This window comes from Rhyacophila brunnea, unplaced genomic scaffold (genome assembly GCF_057557595.1).
Source record: "Rhyacophila brunnea isolate RB1 unplaced genomic scaffold, BYU_Rbru_1.0 scaffold_89, whole genome shotgun sequence".
NCBI lineage: Eukaryota > Metazoa > Arthropoda > Insecta > Trichoptera > Rhyacophilidae > Rhyacophila > Rhyacophila brunnea.
In genome coordinates, this window is record NW_028233360.1 from 1,535,099 (window position 1) to 1,548,343 (window position 13,245).

A 13,245-nucleotide genomic window follows, 5' to 3' on the forward strand; every position below is an offset into this window, starting at 1 on the left:
TAAAATTAATATTATAAATTATTTTATCATTTATGATGATTAAAAAACGCATAGTCTCAAAATTTATATTTTTGAATATAATAAATATCTTATTAGTCATTCTAGATTCCTAAAAATTCTTTATTGATTATGTATAAAGAAATCTTATCTATATATATTTAATAAAATTATATTATATATATTTTAAAATCTTCTGTTGTTATTTTAATCTTCTTAAGTAATAGATTTGAGATTAGAAGATACATTATTTCTATCGAAAACCACATAAAAGACATTCCAATTTTTTTTAAATGTGATTAATAAATTCATGTAATTACGGTATATTTCACTCATAAAATTGCACACTAGAAGTATATTTTAGTTTGTGACCCTGTCTTAATACATGCAGCGATCGGTGCCCCTATTTTTCAATAAAGTTAATCTAACGTAAATTATTATAAGAAGAAGGCTTGTAAAAAGAAATATTAAATAGCAAAATCTTTCATATGTCTTTCTATAAAAAAATCGTGTTTCTATAAAAAAAAACTTTATTTTGACAAATGAATAAACTTTTTTTGTATCTAAAAAGGGTTTTAAAAGAATTTATATAAAATATCGTTGATCAATATGTAAAATTTTTCTATTTTTTTGTATGCTTATTTATATATTAATATCGCACACGATGTATTTTGAATTTTTAGTTAGTATGGTATTAACATTTTCAGCATCTTTACTTGATATTACAAATGTTCATTTGTGAACATTATTACTAATCTAAAAATTCGATGGGAATCTATAAATCATAAGCTTAAAGGTAGAAATTCATCACACGCAGAGCATTGATAAATTATAAGACTGATAAAAAATACGACAAGGGCAAGTGATACACCAAAACACTCTGGCCGACATACAGCAAATGAAAGCTACATTTAAAAAAATGCACATTATCCTGTTCAGAAAAATTCTAAATGACTCTCAAACGTAAGTGCAAATATTAAATGGTATTATTGGTATGATGAGTGATTTTTTCATTGCAAAAACTCGAAATTTTTGGATGATTATAACCGTTAATCTAATAAATTGCATCGGAATTTTATAGAGATATGGAATATAAAAAATTTAAACAATTTAACTTATATCGGTGCTTAAAAAACATATAATGTTTTTTTAAAATTTTCATTCACAGTCATAGAAATGGATTTTTTATAAAACTTTAATAGATAAGCTTTTTGAATTTAACTTATATAATATGCACAAAAGACCTTTACGCGACATTATAATAGCATATCATTTGAATTAAAAATAAATGGTAAAACCATAACATAAATGGAAACTATATTAAATTGAACGCGAATTGACTATCTTATAATGATATAAATTTCAAAGAGCTATAAACCAAAACACTAGTCCCTAGATTTATAAATATAGCATAAAAAACGCTCCCCTTATTATCAATTTACATGAAATATGTAAATAACTCTTTTAATTATGTCTAGATAATTGTATATGAACTATATGTACAGATTTATCATTAAATGTTTCTAACATAAAAAAATCTGTATGTTTAAAAATTTATGCCCTGTCGTTCCAGAATTAATTATTCATTTATCTTTTTCAGAAATATTTAAAAATCAAATTTGTAAACATATCATATTTTATGTGTTTTATTTGCCCATGGTTTTACAAATGAAAATCGCTAAAGAAAAAAATATGCAAAAAATTTTAGATTTTTATGTGAAAATATTTTCTGAGATGATCCAGACACTAATCGACTTTCATTATATATTTTTTAAAACCAAAGATGCCACAATAATTTAGAATCATATATCTTCACAATTTAATAAATCCAGTTTAAAACTATTCATATAAAAGTATATTACATACAACATTTTTTGAGGAATTTTTATTATCTATTTCTATTATAGGTTATATCCCCATTTTTCCAACAATTTCAGAAAGCGCAGAAGCATTAAAATACTATTAAATAAATCATTTTTCGTTCATTTTTATTTTTGAAAAACTTATTATTGTAATTATTTTGTATATTTTTACTTAAGTTATTACATTGACAGAAAAAATATGTCCAAGATATAAACATGGAAAGACTAATTTTTCACTAAAAAAAAGTTCAGAAATCTTACGAAATAATGTATTGAGTTTATCACGATTAGATGATTTATAGATCAAAAAATTGTATTATATTTATTACAAAATTATGAATTGAGTTTTTTTTCCTTTTTCCTTAGCAATATTTTATTTTTAGGCTTGGTTTCGTTTTATATTTAATTCCACTACTTTAAATAGTTCGGAATATTACCAATATTCCAAAATCTCAATGCATCTTATAATACAATCATTTTTTATTCATATCAACTTCCTTTATTTTAAAAATTATCTTAAAGGGTGTCCTGCGATGTGTTTATGTTATAATAAATATATATTACCCCATATAAAGGTATTTAGAAGCAGAATTATGTTTTAATATGACTCCCAAGAAACCACTTATATTCATAAAAATACAAAAAACCTTTATTTATATACTTCTTATCCCATAAAAAGATCACAAACACGAAGTTCCAAATTAATAAAAATGATAATTTATATTTGAGATTTTTATATTTTATTTTTATCACAGCTCATGAGGCATACTGAATTGAAAAAACAATTTATGTACATTTTTTAGTCTTTTCATACCTAGAAAATAGCTTCTATATTTGTTTTACATGATATGAATATACATTATGAACTTGCAAAATATTTGAATAATTTTTCTTAAATATAATGAAATTTTGTCAAAATAGTTTTAATGGTATGGTTATATCTTTCAAACTGAATTTATCATTGTGATATCCACTTTCAGCTGTTTTTAAAATACACTTATCAACATATAAATTATTTGGCTTTAGTTAGTCAAAAATCACATAATTTCAATGTATAGGCTGCCAGATACAAATTATTCATATTATCAGTTGATTTTATTAACTATTAGTTCCAGAGTTCTCGGCAAAAAAAAATTAAAGTAGGTTGATTACATGAAAAAACAAGGAACAGTATAATTTGATATTTCTTAAAGGTTAAATATTAGAAATCAAAATCATATGTTTATATTATTATTCAGTTAATATCCTATAGGAAGCATATACCAATAGATTTTGAGTTATGTTATAAATATTCTTCTTTGCCCAAAATAGTAAATTGTTTCTCAATCCAAGTCTTAGTATCCTAAATCTTTTATACCATATATTTTGTAAATGATTCTACACAATAAATATAATTTAGACATTCATTTTTTAAAACAGATTAAACAAGAAAATTATTCATTATTCTATATAATTATTACAGATATCAAAAAATTGCTTGCTACAAGCGCAAATTTTCTTCGTTAGATTATTCTTTTGAAAATGATGCATTTATAACTATATCACTGTCATTATATTTTTCTGAAAATCCCCATAAAATGTGTTTGTGGATTTAGCCGCTGGATTATATATAAAAATAACATTTAAAACGATACTGGAATTTTTAAATTTTAAAACAAGGTTTCGTTCGTAAAAAAACTTATAAGATCGTATATGGTAAAAAGCCAACAACAAATTATTTTATGAATAAACCTATGATAGATATATCCCGAATAAATATAGATATTATTCATAGGAAATAACAGCATACTCAAACAGTACCTTCTGACATAAAAAGACATGTTTGTTTTCTTAATTTAACAGAAACCAAGTTTTTATATTACAATTAAATTTTCATATCTCTTATCGTACAGAATATTTTTGACTAATATATAATTATCCACACGTACAAACCCCGAGATTGAGACAGACGCTTAGATTTACAGATATCGAAAGGATTAAAAGTATTATCGAATAATTCATATGAAAAAAATAAGCGAAAATAAAAATATGCTTTACATACAAAAATTATTCCAAGTTGTGCTCGAGAGCCAAAACTAAATAATTTTCATAAATTTAGTCCTGTGAAAAATATTATCGAATAATTCACATTTAGACATATAACAGCATTTACAGAGTATAAAAATACCAATAGCATTTCAGAGAATCAGAATAATATATGAAAACAAGGGTCCGTTGGCGATTGAAAAAAGGATATAATTATAAACGACGATGTTGGAAAAAAAGCCATATAGGTTCACATAGGCGTGTCATGATACATAGTTGACGTATTATGGACTAAAAAATTAAAGAAATGATAAAGTGAAATAAATAGAAATCAAAAGTAAAATTGACTATTTTATCAAAATAAATTTACACACTTATTTAGTACAAGTAAACACAATGATTTGTCTAAATTATAATTTTTTGTGATTCTATGTGGTAATTCTAAAAAAAATTACATATTGAAATCAAATCAATATGGATATATTAAGGGATAAATATATGTATAAAGTGATTATCTAATTTATAGCGCATATCTTTTAGAATTTATGCGAATTAGGCACACGGGAATATTTTATATATATAAATATGCTTTAGGACGATAAAATCTGCTTTCATATTAAGTAAATTAATTAATGTTTATTTTAAGCTAATACATGATCTATAAAAATCAAATTTTTAAATTTATTGATAGTGATAAATCAATATATATAATTTATATTTTGATTTGAATTCTAAAAATAACAAAATATATTCTTCTTTATTATTATGAATATCTAGAAATCAGTATTCTAGCTATGTCATCCATAAAATATCGATAGAGTAAATATAAATAGAAGAACAATATTTACAGTACTTGCATTTTCTATATATTTCATAGATTCTTAGAGCGATCAAATCAAGTCAATACATGCTTGATTTTTTCACAAACTCTTGCATCGATAAAATTTATATTAGCCTTACATACATGGAACATGATTTTATTATTTCGTGTTTTTGTCAAATTGATAGAAAAATCTAAATTTAGAGTAAATTATATAAACGTGTATTACATAATTATACATAGTATTTTTATATTGGTGGATTAACATAAATTTTTGATTTATTATTGAGGCAAAAAAAGGTTTTCTACATTCATATTTTAATCGAATGATTTTTTTATATTATCATTGAATATGATGTAAATTAAATATTTTATCAGGTAAAATTAGTACAAATTTATATGAATGTTTACTAATTCATTGATTTCAATCAATATACACATTGTTTTTCTATAGTTTTTGATGCAAATGCGTTTTCATTATTTCTTTCTTGATTTTTATCTTTTCTATGGAATAAAGCTTTCTCTTTTGACGATTTACACTTTGAAGAAAAATCACTTTTATCTTTTTATTTTATTAAATGCGTAATAATATATAAAGGTTTATTAATATTTTTTTTCATTTGACTATATTTTTATTTCAGCCCAAGGGTTTTAAAGTCTTTTTCGCCGATAAAATTTTACTAAACGATTGAAAAAGAATATGTTGTGCTATGCTATTGTACCTATTTTTCAGATTGTAGAAGAACGCTGGTGTAGCTGGAATTTTTACATAAAACAATCTTAAAAGAACATATAATCAAGGTGAAATACTTTCATCTCTTTTTTTTTAATTCTTTCAAACAATATCATTTGTGTACATAAGTAAATTTAGTAGTAGTTAATCACTTTAATCTTTACATGAATATCCAATTAAGCAGGTTAGATGAATTTAGTAATTATATTTCTTTCCCCGTTTCGTCAAAACTTTATATTGCTATATAAAACAAATGTCGTACAATTTTATATATATTTTTTTCTATATATATTGTCTATATCATTTCTTAAGATCTTGAAATACAAGATATTTCTCAAAATTATTCTTTGTGCATTTGCTTCTGTTCAAATTGGCAATCTATGAACATTAAACTTTGAAGTTAAAATTTTGTGCATTAAATATTTTATATATAATTTAATAATATAGTATACTATGTTTACGTCTTGTTGATGATCGATACTTTTTATTCCGTATATCATATTTTATTGATTGTAATCTTGTTAAGAATCTCAAAAATCTAAGATTCATAAAAAACTTCAAAGTTTTGATTCATAAATATTTTCGGTTGTTATAGTTGTGATTTATTCGCAATACAATAATGCAACATTGTATCAATTTTTTAATGTTAACTTGTAGAAGCTATATTCTTTCTAATAATGCAGAATATGCGTAACAACAATTCAAACCAATATTCACTAAATATTTTCCAAAGAATATGAGTAGCTGTGAACTTGTAAAAAAATATTCATATTAGCCATGGATTTCAATTTACAATATTTTCGGCCATAACATAAATAAAATTTATTACTTATTTTTTTTAATATATATGAATATTAGGGAGAATAAAAATCTATTTAAAGTAGAGACAAACATAAGAGTTCAAACTTCGATAGAACTCATGAAATAGCATGCCATGTGAGAAGAATCCTATTTTTGGATTCGAAACGAAGGAAGACGAAGATGTTAGATTAAGAAATTTTAATATTAAAAAATTGCGTATAGACAAAGAAAATGGATGTTTCAAAAAGCCTAGCTATACAGAAAAATAAAAATAATACATATTTATATTGCTCTTTATTACCGATTTGGTACAAAGTTCTATAAGTCTTACTCTCTTTCAATCCTTCCTTCATTTTTTCTTTCAGGCCTATTTACTCACGATTTCTTCTTAATTCTATTGGTAAATCTTATTTTATTGATTCAGTTGGCTTTTCAAACTCTTAGATAATACTTATGTTAGACAATCTAAAATATATTCATGCTTTTAAATACAATTATTGCAACATGTTCCAAATCCGATTTCAGTCTGCAAAAAATAAATATTTAAAATTTTACAGATACTTTCGCCAACCAACAGCACTGTCAGTAATCTGAATCTGGTACTTACTGGCGTAATTTCATAATCACTATTAATAACATCTTAGCTTGGCATAGCTAATTAAAGATTTAATAAATAATGCTGTTATCGTATCATTTACATTCCTTCATATTTGTTCAATATATTTTCAATTTATTTTCGCCTTCTCTCATTCTTGGGGTGATATTTTACTTGGCTCATATGAAAAATTCATTCTAACCAATTTTGATATAGTTTATAATGAGAAATAATTATTTTTATATGTTAATATATGGATCACTCGTAATTATTTATAGTAATCGTCTATTCTTTTTCAAAGACATGGTGATAAATATGCTTACCATCATAAATATTAATGGTTAAAATTTAAATGTTTTTTTTACAGGATCTATGCAAGAATTTAACATATTAGTTACATAATTATTAATATCTTGTTCAATGTTAGTAAAATTGTAAAAGTAGAATAATAATTATTTTCAATAGTAATATTAAATTAAATTATTATATAATAAGTAGAAAAATAAAAAGAATACAAATCACAGAATAATTATTTTAATTATATAAATTCTACATAAAAATTAAACAAAAAAAATTGAAATGTATGATTGTTCTGTAAAATCTTTAAATTTTTAAAATGAATATTATTACATTGAAAAAGATATATAAAACCCAGTGATTTCTCTAAGATAAATAATTTTTAAAGGACAAATTATTATAAATATGTATCTTGAATTTTTGCAAAATAAAGAGCTTAATATTTTAACGCTTTCTCGTGAAAATAATTTTTTGAAGATTAAAAAGGTCATAAAATCCATAATCAAAAATTAAAGTTGAGTTAAATAAATTTCCAATTTATTATGTATGAATCAATTCTTGTAGTTATCGGGATTAGTTCTAAACAACTTAAAAGGAAAATTTGTATTTTTTTAATTAAAATCTAATCTATATTTCTTAAATTTATTTGTAATTTACTTTTTGTCATCCCAAATAAAAAATGTTGAACGAAGCGATATTTAAAGAATTTCTTTCGAATGATATTAATTCAGGTGGTTTTCTTAATTCTAGCGTTTATGCGATTTCTAATTCTCCCGATTTATTTTTAACCCTTATAATTATAATATATCGCTATTATTTTTATAACATACTCCACATTTTTCAAATTATGAATCTATGCTGAAGAATTTTGCCAAATATTTATACTTTACCATTGTATTCTAATAATAGATTTAAAATATATAAAATCTAGTTAATTTTTTGGATAAAAAGTAATAATATTTATTTGGAAGAGTGTTGCATTAATGCTTTCAAATAAATACAAAAAAAGACAAGGAATTATTTAATTTAACATTCAAGATTATACAGAATTTAAGCAATAAATAAATGTAAAAAAACATTAAAATGCATAGAGAATAAGATTTCAGAAATATATGATTTATCTATGATTTAGGTGATTTTTAAATAAACCGGCTTATTTCTAAAGTATTTTAATTAAATCACGTAAACCTGTATATTTTTATAGTATTAGAATGTAAGACGATACAACATTTGCCTATTCACATCCCGATATTTATAAAAAGAGTCTCTATTATTTTCTAAATAATTACAAGTTGTTAATTTATGTTATAAATTAGTAATGACCATGTAAATTAATTTTATTTTATATAGAAGTTAGAATTCAAAGTAAAGCATAATATTGAGCTTTATAATGGATGACTGGAGGCAGAAGAATAAAATCTAGCAAATATTAAATTTACGATCAAGTGGAATACAGATGAGATTTGATGAATTTTACGCTATATATTTTTCCAGTTTTACTTATATTTACACACAAAGTGTCTTCTATGCATCGATATGATTTATAGTATACATAAAATTTGAAAACAAATAAAAATAGACTTTGAAATAGTATCTAATAACTTGAATTGCTATCTATTTTTAATATTATGATTAAATTTAACACATTTTATGTATATAATTCAACCTATAGTTTCTGTAACCTGCATAAAATGTTATTTAAGAAGGGATCTGATTATTGTATATACGATATCAAGCAAGTGTGATTTTGCCAAACTTGCTTTACTAAGCAGGCATCCGCTTAATTTTTATATTTATTGTTAATTTAAATTTTGCAACACTTCGTATATTTTTAATTCTTTCCATTAGTTTAAATTGCAGATTTTACTCTATTTATTGAATATCCTTCATATCTAAACTATTGCCTAATTACGTGCTAATAAATCACAAGTATTGACTGTGACTTTTTTATATGATAACAAGAAATAAAAAGAGCCCCTAATTATATATTACTATAAATAGAAAATACTTTTGACACTATAATTACACTCCGCAAGACACTTGAACTCATCTAATTTGAGAGAAGAAGAGCAGTTGATTTAGATAGATCAGGGCAAGGTATCAAAAGATACATCAAGGAGCTGTGCAATGCGTCCGATACACTGACCATGTCTTAATAGATAGAATTGATATAAAAAAAGCTCATAAATAAATAAAAATTGACACCATAATTTATATTTTGAAAACCCTACTAAACCGTTTTCTAAACATTATAAAGAAGATTTCAACGCAAATATATAATGACATGCATCGATTCGATTTTTACAAAATTTATTTATTTAATCCTATATATCATACATTTTTAAGGTTATTTATAGTATTATATTGCATTTTTTTTATATGTTTCAAGTTTTTTTTTAAGTATTCTTTTAGAAAAAAGCTTCAATATTGTATTGAAATATATGCGAAAATCGATGATGCTCTATTTTATGCATTTTACATTTCAAAACATCAACCACCTATCTTTTATAAAATATCATGCGAGTAATTGTCTTTGTAGTTGGAATAAAAAATGAATATTATTCTATTTTTGCGACATAGTGTAATGTTGAATATATTTAATATATGTGTTTAGTAACTAATTTTCTGAATTACACACTAGATTGTATACCTGAGGTTTTCATAACTACGAATTTATATTCTATGGGTTTTGTTCGTTAGATAAGTTCATTAAGTATTATAAAATTGTTTTTGTGGACACAATCAATATAAATAATACATATGTTTTAATAAACAATAGCTAAACCCTAAATACAAAAACATTTTCTCAGTGTTTTTTTGTAGCCACATAACATTGATTTTTTTTCTTAAGCCTTTTACATTTATAAATAATTTCTTGATAATATAAACATAATGATGTAGGTGGAACAAGTAGTATGTCTTTTATCAACGAATTTTTATTGTAAATGTCCGAGATAAATCTATATTATCAATTCGATATTCATTGAGGAACAGTATTTATCTCTATGTCTATTAAGTGCTTGATGATGCATTATATCTTCCTTCTATTTTTTACCTTAACTGTAATATTCTCATAAATTATTTGAGGCATTAAAATATTAAGAATTTAAATTTATCAATTTTCGTAATAATATGCCCATTTTTAGAAATAGATTCCACGAATATTTGCTTTTTAAAATACAATAAAAAGGGTATAAATATGAACAGAATATTTTAGAAATCTTCCTTTAAAAGTAGATGGAATTGAAGCTAAAAGGTGAAAAAATTTAGGTATTAGGATTACGGTCGTTTTATCCATGTATACTAGAATCCACTGTACTGTTTTAAGGATATTATCATACATTAAAGACTTTTTCGATATAAACTTACATGTGTTTTACAAAATAAGGTTTTTAAACGATATCATCTTATATTTTAAAACGCCTTTGAAAGTTTCAGTATATACTTATGGGGTTTTAATGTTACTTAATAATTTTTTTCACCTTTATTTACTGCGTATTATCAACATCAAAAGTTTTAGAAAGACTATCTATATAATCAGCACAGATATCTAGTTAGATATAATCTGTTTTCCAGGTGAAAATGCCAGTGTTTGAAAAATAGATTTATGTATTAAAAAATTAAAGATATAATATTCAACATCGATAATTTTAATGATGTTTATTAAATGATATTATTTTTCAATTTCATAAATCTATAATGGGAATTTTGATTCTTTTGGAAAATTTGATTTTCCTTTAAATATTATATTGATTTGCTATATTCTAATTATTTTTTTTACAATTAAAAAGATTCTAGAAGGTTAATATAAATTATAAAAACGCATTTGTTTTTATTGATCTTGTCAATTTCTTTCTACAAATTTGCATAAATATACTGGTAAGGTATTGTTAGAAAAAAATTTAAATAACTTTGAATAAATTTACATTAACTATAAGTTTACCATTGATTTTCTCTTGTCAAAAAATTTGAATTTCATATTCCTTATCAGGTTGTTTACCATAATAAAAGTCAAACGGATATTTAAAAGCATTTTCAAAATAATTTGCGTCTATATTTGCATATTTAACGCAATAATTAGCTAAATTAAAAAATAGATAATAATTAACTATACATTACAGTGGAAGTTACTCTTTAATTGATAAAAGAATATTAATATATTGCCATACTAAACCATCTCATGGATTGGTTTAAAAACTATGATTACAAGAAAAATATTAATTTAATGTTTTGAAATTCTGTGCAAACCTAGTAAAGAGTTAAAATATTCACATCCATATGATTTCGGCACTTTGATGCTAATAATTTTTGAAATGTATATTCTTCAATATTAGATGATCTTTTGGATGACATATCCCCTTAGAACTATAAGAAGGTAACTTTTAGAAAGGCAATAAGGTTTTTAGTAAGAAACAGCTTTATTTATTATGATCACGTAAAGAAGAAACCCACAATATAATATATTGATATGGTGAAGAAATATATTTTTTTTTTCATTCTAAATAATAAGTTAATATTCATTTGTATAATCAAATATAGACAGAATGTTTTGTTTACACATATATTCCATCTTTCACTACCCCATAAGAATAAATTATATTTAAAGGTTTTTACAAAGAGTGATCTTGTAAATTTATCAATTAACCACATTAAACGAGTTTAATTACTTGTAACGCTTTTGATGAATGATTGAAACACGGTTACGACCTTGTACAATTAAACTTTAAATTCTGATTCTAAAAATATGGTACAATTATTATGCATATTTTAGACGTTTGGAGTGAGTAAACTAAAAGATGAATCTAGATTTAAAAATTTGACATTTCTCATCTTTTTAATTATCAACAGCTCATTTACAAATCCGAATTATTTTAATTATAAAAATTTATACCTATTCTAATGACATCCATACATACCTAGATATTTATTCGGTTTTTTGTCACTAGATCTTAGAAATTAACACATATGTATTTTTAGTCATTTTAACGCAAGTAATGCATACCTATTAGTGTTAAATTGTCAATGACTTAGAAAAAACAATATTAACTGGTACTTTTTTTATCTAAAATGGTAATTTTATTATCCTTTTGATACCTTTAGGAAACAATTTAAACCCATATATATGTTTGATACAGTTTTATTATAATATATTTATAAATTTTTTATATCATATAATAAATAGTTATGACTTTTAATGCTTTTAAATGTTTTCAAGCATTTATTTTAACGCTTATTTATATTCAATACATGCAAGTTATGTCAAAAATTGCGTTTAAGATTGTTTTAGATTCTCATTATCAAGAATATTCATCTTTCAATTGATAAAAATAATAAAATTTAAAATTTAAAACCTGAATAATGCAAAATATATATATTATAAATCTATATTAGTATCTAAATAGAAAAAACTTTATTTTAAGAATATTGACATATAATTTATAGTGAATAGTATTAAATTCAACTAATAGATATTTCATTTTACAGTAGGCTTCCATAAAACGAGCAGATTCGTGATTCAAAAATATTATAGATTTTGATCAACTTTTTATGTTCATCCTTTTATGCTGGGTTATTATGTATAAATACAGACGTTGTTATAATAGTTAATCTTTCGAAAAAATTTCTTGAATTAAAGCATCGACAACGAGGTTAACATTTTATCAAAGCTTTATATTTATTGCGAGTAGAAATATAAAAAAAAAATATTAAAAAAATAAAACGATAGCCATTTTCATATTTTTTCATAAAATGCCAGCTTTTTCTTATGATAAAAAAACATAAAATACTTAATTTTATAGGAAACTATTTATTTTTTTGCCAGATGATGTGATTCTCAAGTATAATTCATAAAAAAAAATTTCTACAAATTTATTTATGAAAGAATTATACTTCAGAGTACATGATGATTTGGCATTGTTGGTAAATCTAATGTCATCGGATATGCATAATAAAAAAGTAAAACTTTGGTTATTATGCAGCAATTAAAATAAAATTATATACACTACAAAATTTATGAAACATAAATAAACCAATAAATATTAAAATTAATGTTATACAATTTGTATATAAACATTTTTCACATATAAAATATAAGAAAATATAAGAAATAGTATAA